Source organism: Plecotus auritus, assembly GCF_963455305.1.
Source record: "Plecotus auritus genome assembly, chromosome: 7".
Lineage (NCBI taxonomy): Eukaryota > Metazoa > Chordata > Mammalia > Chiroptera > Vespertilionidae > Plecotus > Plecotus auritus.
The window spans coordinates 162,064,350-162,070,291 of record NC_137774.1 but is presented as its reverse complement, the minus strand read 5'-3'; positions in this window follow the sequence as shown (position 1 = coordinate 162,070,291).

The window sequence follows — 5,942 nt, the reverse complement described above, 5'->3', positions numbered from 1 at the left end:
CTTTGTCTCCCCAACATGAAATTTTCAGGCTTTTTCACATTGGTGTTGCCAGGCGCACCTCTGCTGGGCTGCTTATTTATTTATTTATTTATTTATTTATTTATTTATTCTTTATTTTTATTTTTTAATTTAATTTAATTTTTTAAAATTGTTTCAAGTATTACAAATAGTAGTACATATGTCTCCTTTTTTTCCCCATTGACCTCCCCCCAGCCTCCCCTACCCCCCAGTACATGCCTTTACCTGCCCCTCCCCCAGTGTCTTGTATCCATTGGTTATGCTTATATGCACGCGTACAAGTCCTTCAGTTGATCTTTTACAGCACCTCCCCCACAACCTCCCCTGCCTTCCTGCTGTAGTTTGACAGTCTGTTCAAAGCTTCTTTGCCTCTGTATTTATTTCCCCCCCATTTCTTTCCTTTAAATCTTGCCTCTGCAGACTAGAAATAAACATATAATAACAAAAAATGTTTGAATCCCAATTTCAATGTCCAACAGTTCTGAGTCCCCGTTTCAATGTCAAACAGTTCCTTATGTGTACATGTCAGCAATGATATCTGGATGGTGGGCACATGGTGGCAATGCAGGTCCGACCCTCTCTGGTTTGGTCCTAGGCAACCTGCTGCGTCGCACAGCTGCTGACTGCTAGCATGGCAAGGCGTCGTCAGCATCTCCCATCTCTGGACTGTTTCCCCTCTTGTCTTCATGGTTGGAGCAGACCTGTCAATTCCTCTCGGTTGCAGGAATCCACATGGTCTTGGAGTTGTTTTCTGAAAATATACAAACATATTCTCGACCAAAAGTTAATAAAGGAATTTTTTCTATATAATTGATTTGGGATCCTTTTTATTTTTGCCCAAACAATTTTCCTTTGTCTTATTTAGACACCATGTGTGTTTTTCATGGGTGTCTTGCTGTTAGCATTACAAGTGAAAATTAATTTTGTAAAGTAAAAATTTTCTAGATGTAATTTACTTACAGGATATTTTTCCTTACATGATATTACCCTAATATCCCCCCTTTTTTGATTAATGGAGGCTTTTGTAAATTTTATAATGCAGTCTTGATAACTTTAAATTTTAATTTTTTGCACAAAAATATGACTGCTTTAGTTTCATTGCATGTTCAGGAATTTTACCATGAGATGAACTACCAATAGAAATTTTAGTTACCACTTTAGGAACAGCTTTTTGTCCAGTACAATTAAATTTTCTTTAATATTCACTTTTTTCAATTAGCCTATTTAAATTAATCTGAAAACTTGATTATTATTTTACTGTCAAATTTAATACTCTACCAACAATCTTAGTTTACCCTGTAAATATTAGTGGAAAGGATTATTTGCATTCTTGAGTAGGCCTTGAGCATTCCTGGTGCTAGGCTGGATTTAGATATAGGGCAGCTGCTGTTATAGATATAGTCTGTTACCTGGGTCCCAATCTAAGCTGGGCCAAGTCACTGTCTGTCTGTCTCCTGTGTCCCGATCTGAGCTGGGCGTGGGAAGCAAAGCAGCCATGGGGGCAGGAGACCTCCCTCAGACGGGGTGAGGGTTCAGGCCCTTGCAAGGTTGGGGGGGTGAGGGTCTGTGCCCCACCTCTGTTGACCCCCAAGTTCTCTCCTGATGGCCCCTCTGTGACTGTGCCTGTCTTAGGTTGCTCCTTCCCTGAAGAATCTTACCCATCTCTGGCTAACCAGTCATCCTCCGGGGCCAAGCAGGGTGATGTGAGGTTCAGTTCTGTCTCCTTGGTAGCCTATTCCCCCGTGGCCTCCACGCCCATCTGCTGGGCTGCTCTGATGCAGGTGGAGCTCAGGAGTTTTCTCAAGTCGAGAGAGCAACAGCAGTGGGCATACTGACTGAAAATGGGCGCCCCAAAGTCAACTAGAACTGGGTCCCAGTCCCTGCCCAGTCTGTTATTCCTCCCATGTCCTTGGGCAAATTACAGTAGCCACTGAGAACCTCTGCTTTTGCTTCTGTAAAGTGGAGATAATAGCATGTTATTCACGAAGGAGTTGGAAGCATTGTGTGCAGTATGTGTGCGTAGAGTCTGGCTCATAGAAGACATTAAACTTCTCTTATTAAGTACCTATTTAATTTCTTTGAGTTCCAAAATCATGCCATGACTGGAGTCCTCTACTTTCCTCCCAAGCTATCAAAACACTCATCTTGTGGATGAAAAATAATGGGACAAGGAGGCTTTGTCTTAGGGTTTCATAGCAAATCTGGGCTGGAAAGGAAAGTAGTGTAACTCCAGTCCTAATTTGTTGTTTATCGTGGAAGGAGTGGCTCACTCACCGCACAGAGCGTTGCTGCCGTGGGCAAGTTTGCTCATCCTGGAGGAGGTCTCACAGTGGTCAAGTGGCTCCTCCGGCCTGTACCTCAGCTACAGGTGGTGGAGAGCTGGCCACCGGTCCTGTCGGCTCTCAAGCCCTTGTCGAAGGCCTTTTCATTTCCAGCTGCAGGAGACCACCAGGGGTAAACAGAGCCATCTCTTCCCTGGAGCTTTCTCTTCTCTGTTTGTGCTCTTGTCTCTGTCCATTGGACACAGTCTTGGTTTGTGCTGGATGGTTGGGAGTATGGCATAGGCAAAGGCAGAATTTATATCTGGAGGGGAAAGACAGTAAGTCAGCGTAAAGGGAGGATAGCTAGCCTCACTGCGGCTCATCTAAATGAAAATCAGACTCTTCCCAATGCCCAGGATCAGCTGACAGCCTAACTCCCTTCTGCTTTGCTGGGCACAATCATACCCCTGTCCTGCTCCAGCACTGTACTCTTTCTATAGTTCTGAGCTACTTAAAAATAGAGCTTTAGATTAATATGTCTTATTAGGTGATGTCATATCACCTCCAATACATTCTTTGCCCAGGGATGCCTTTTATTAAGTCTGATGATGTCATGCCCTTGTCTAATGCCAGACAGGAGCTTCTCATTGCTGTTACTGAAAAGTATGAAATCTGTAACTTACTTCCCAGGGCCATGGTACTGACCAGCCAAGCAGAGAGGCGTCAGGCTCTCACCGGCAGCCTCATCTCCTGCTCCTCCAGCCTCCTTCTCACCCTCCAGACACCCTGTTTCCAGAGGCACCAAGCTCCTTCCAGACCTTAATTCTGTGGACTTGTGTTTCCCTCCACTAGGATGTCTTTGCTGGACTCACTCTTTATTTTTTAAAAATATGTATTTTTATTGATTTCAGAGAGGAAGAGAAAGAGAGAGAGAGAATCATTGATGGGCTGCCTCCTGCACACCCTCTACTGGGGATCAAACCTGCAACCCAGGCATGTGCCCTGACCAGGAATTGAACCACAAGCTCCTGGTTCACAGGTTGACACTCAATCACTGAGCCACACTGGATGGGCTGGACTCACTTTTACTTATCCTTAGACTCGTGTCCCCAAACTGCCACACATTAGAATTGCCTAGGGAACTTTAAAAAACCCTGATGCCCAGTCTTCCTCCCATACTAGTTTAATTAGAATCTCTGGAGGTGGGACCCGGGATGAAGTATTTTTTAAAGCTTTCCGGCTATTTCAATGTATAGCCAATCTGAGAACCAATTCTTAGATGTTTTCTCCACAGAAATGCATAATTTCCTCATTTCCCAGGCTAGCTCGGATCCCTGCATCCCATGGTCTCAGCACCATGCACGTTTCCTCTGGCCTGTGAGCTCCACGAGGCTGTGCCTATTGTGTTCACTTCTCTGTGGTGGCACACAGGGCCCGGCAGCCCACAGGTGCCCAATAGATAACCATGGAAAGAACAGCGGGTTTATGGGTTTCCCCACTGTCCGCAGCTGGCTCTCTCTCGAGGATCAGAAGTGGCAGGTTGAAGAGGCGCAGGCACATGGCCCAGAGGAAAGTCAATGAAACAGCTGCTAAGAAGCAGAGGGTTCCTTGCTGGGAGTGGCCACAATTCCATCCCTGCCTCTGGGAATGCGCCTACTGCAGGGCCATGGCAAGGACCAGAATTAACAAGGATTACATTTGACCACTGGACAGCCCTCCCTCAAAGGTATCAGCCCATTAACTTATTTTTAATTAATTGTCTTCAGTAGGAAATATTTACCAAGAAAAACATTTTCAATACTCAACAGTCAAAGGATAGTTTCATTAGACTGTTACTCAAATTGAAAGTATATTTTCTTGGTTAGTATTCACTGGTATGGACAATAAATTAAAAAGAAGTTAATAGAGCAATATATTTGCATGAGCGTAGCCTAAAAGTATCAGTATAGTCCTAGAATCTACTTTAGAGAGACCAGAAATAGGCATAGTTTACAGCTCCTCATACTCTATATTGAGTGACAGCATAGATATGTACTCAGAGGCTAAAAAAATTAAAGATATGTTTTTACATATCCTGACATCCATCTCAATAGTTTGTATTTTCTGTATTCACTTCTGCAGATCTGTTGCATGGTATCCTAAACTGTCTTATTGAAAAGGAATGTAAGGAGTCATGACATATAATAGATAGACTTCTCAACTACCATTTACCAATAGATGTTACATCTAACCTTTTCTGGAACTGCAGGTGATTCATTTCATGCTAGTATCTCAGTTTCTCCACCCTTAGAATGAGAGGAATAAAATTTGCCTTTATGCCTTGGCCGGTGTGGCTCAGTTAGTTGGAGTGTCATTCCACGCATCAGAAGGTGGCAGGTTTGATTTTAGTCAGGTTACATACCTAGGTTGTGGGTTCCAATTCTTGGTAGTGGCATGTGTACAGTAGGAAACAGATTGATGTTTCTCTCTCTCTCTCTCTCTCTCTCTCTCTCTCTCTCTCTCTCTCTCGTCAACGAAAACATGTCCTCGGTGAGGATTTAAAAAAAATTACCTTTAATTAAAATCTCTATTAAAAAAACACCCTCCATTCTCTTGGAAAGTTGGGTTCAATGGAAAAATAAAATCCTTGAGGATATGACTTAGCCTGAGCTAGGAATTTTATAGGCAGTTCATCAGGGATTTTTTTTTTCCAAGTGATTTGCACGATATGCAAAATGTATTTTAAGCTGAATCTTGGCTGGGAAACGAGCACAATAACCTGTCCCAAAAGCAATTATCACATCAGGACACACCCATTGGGATTCAACGCTCCTATTTAAAGTCTGTCCAAACACCGCAGCCCACGTGTAGAATGGCTTTGGCAGCAGGGTGAGAACCCGCATCTGCCAGAATCTTATTTAACCGAACAGGAAATGGATGTTTTCCGAACCAAAGTTTTGGAAGTCGAGAAACACCTATTTTGTGAACAGGATTTATGGTTTCATTTGTATGAGAAGAAATAAAAGTAAATGGACAAAATTTAATTTTATATTTAAAAATCATGCTCAGGAGCCCATTTTCCAGTTGGAATTGAGGGTGTTTGTGAAGCAAGTTGGCTTGAGAGGTAATCTCCTTGAAACATGGGGATTTTCCTGGGCATGTAAAAATATTTTGATCTCTGTAGATCTCTGAGATTTTAAGTATAAGATTCAGTGGAGGGATTGCTCATAACTCCTTCCCTTCCCTGAGTTATAAACCCTGTTTTATGCTGCACACTTTTCACTAGGTTTTCATATTGTTTTGGAATTGTCCTCTTCTCCATGGGATTGTGTTATTGGTGACCATGGATGCTACTCATTCATCCTGCTCCTGCTTGACCTCGCACAGTGTTGTTCAGTAAACAATTGCTGTATCAATGACTAAAGGAACAAGTAGTGCTATTAGCATCATAGGCTTGGTACAGTGTAGGTGGTGAAACTTGGAACCCAAGCAAATAAAGCTAGTTAAGAGCCACTCTTGTTTGTGCATGACTAACTTATACCACTATCTTGCGTCATCTGAAGGCTGAGTGTTCAGGAAGCATTGTGGTTCCATTTAGTCAGTGTATTTTGGCCCCATTGGATTCTTGTAGTTGCCTACTGCAGTGGTGTGGGTAGGCAGAGAAGGGGGAATGGAGTGAAGCCC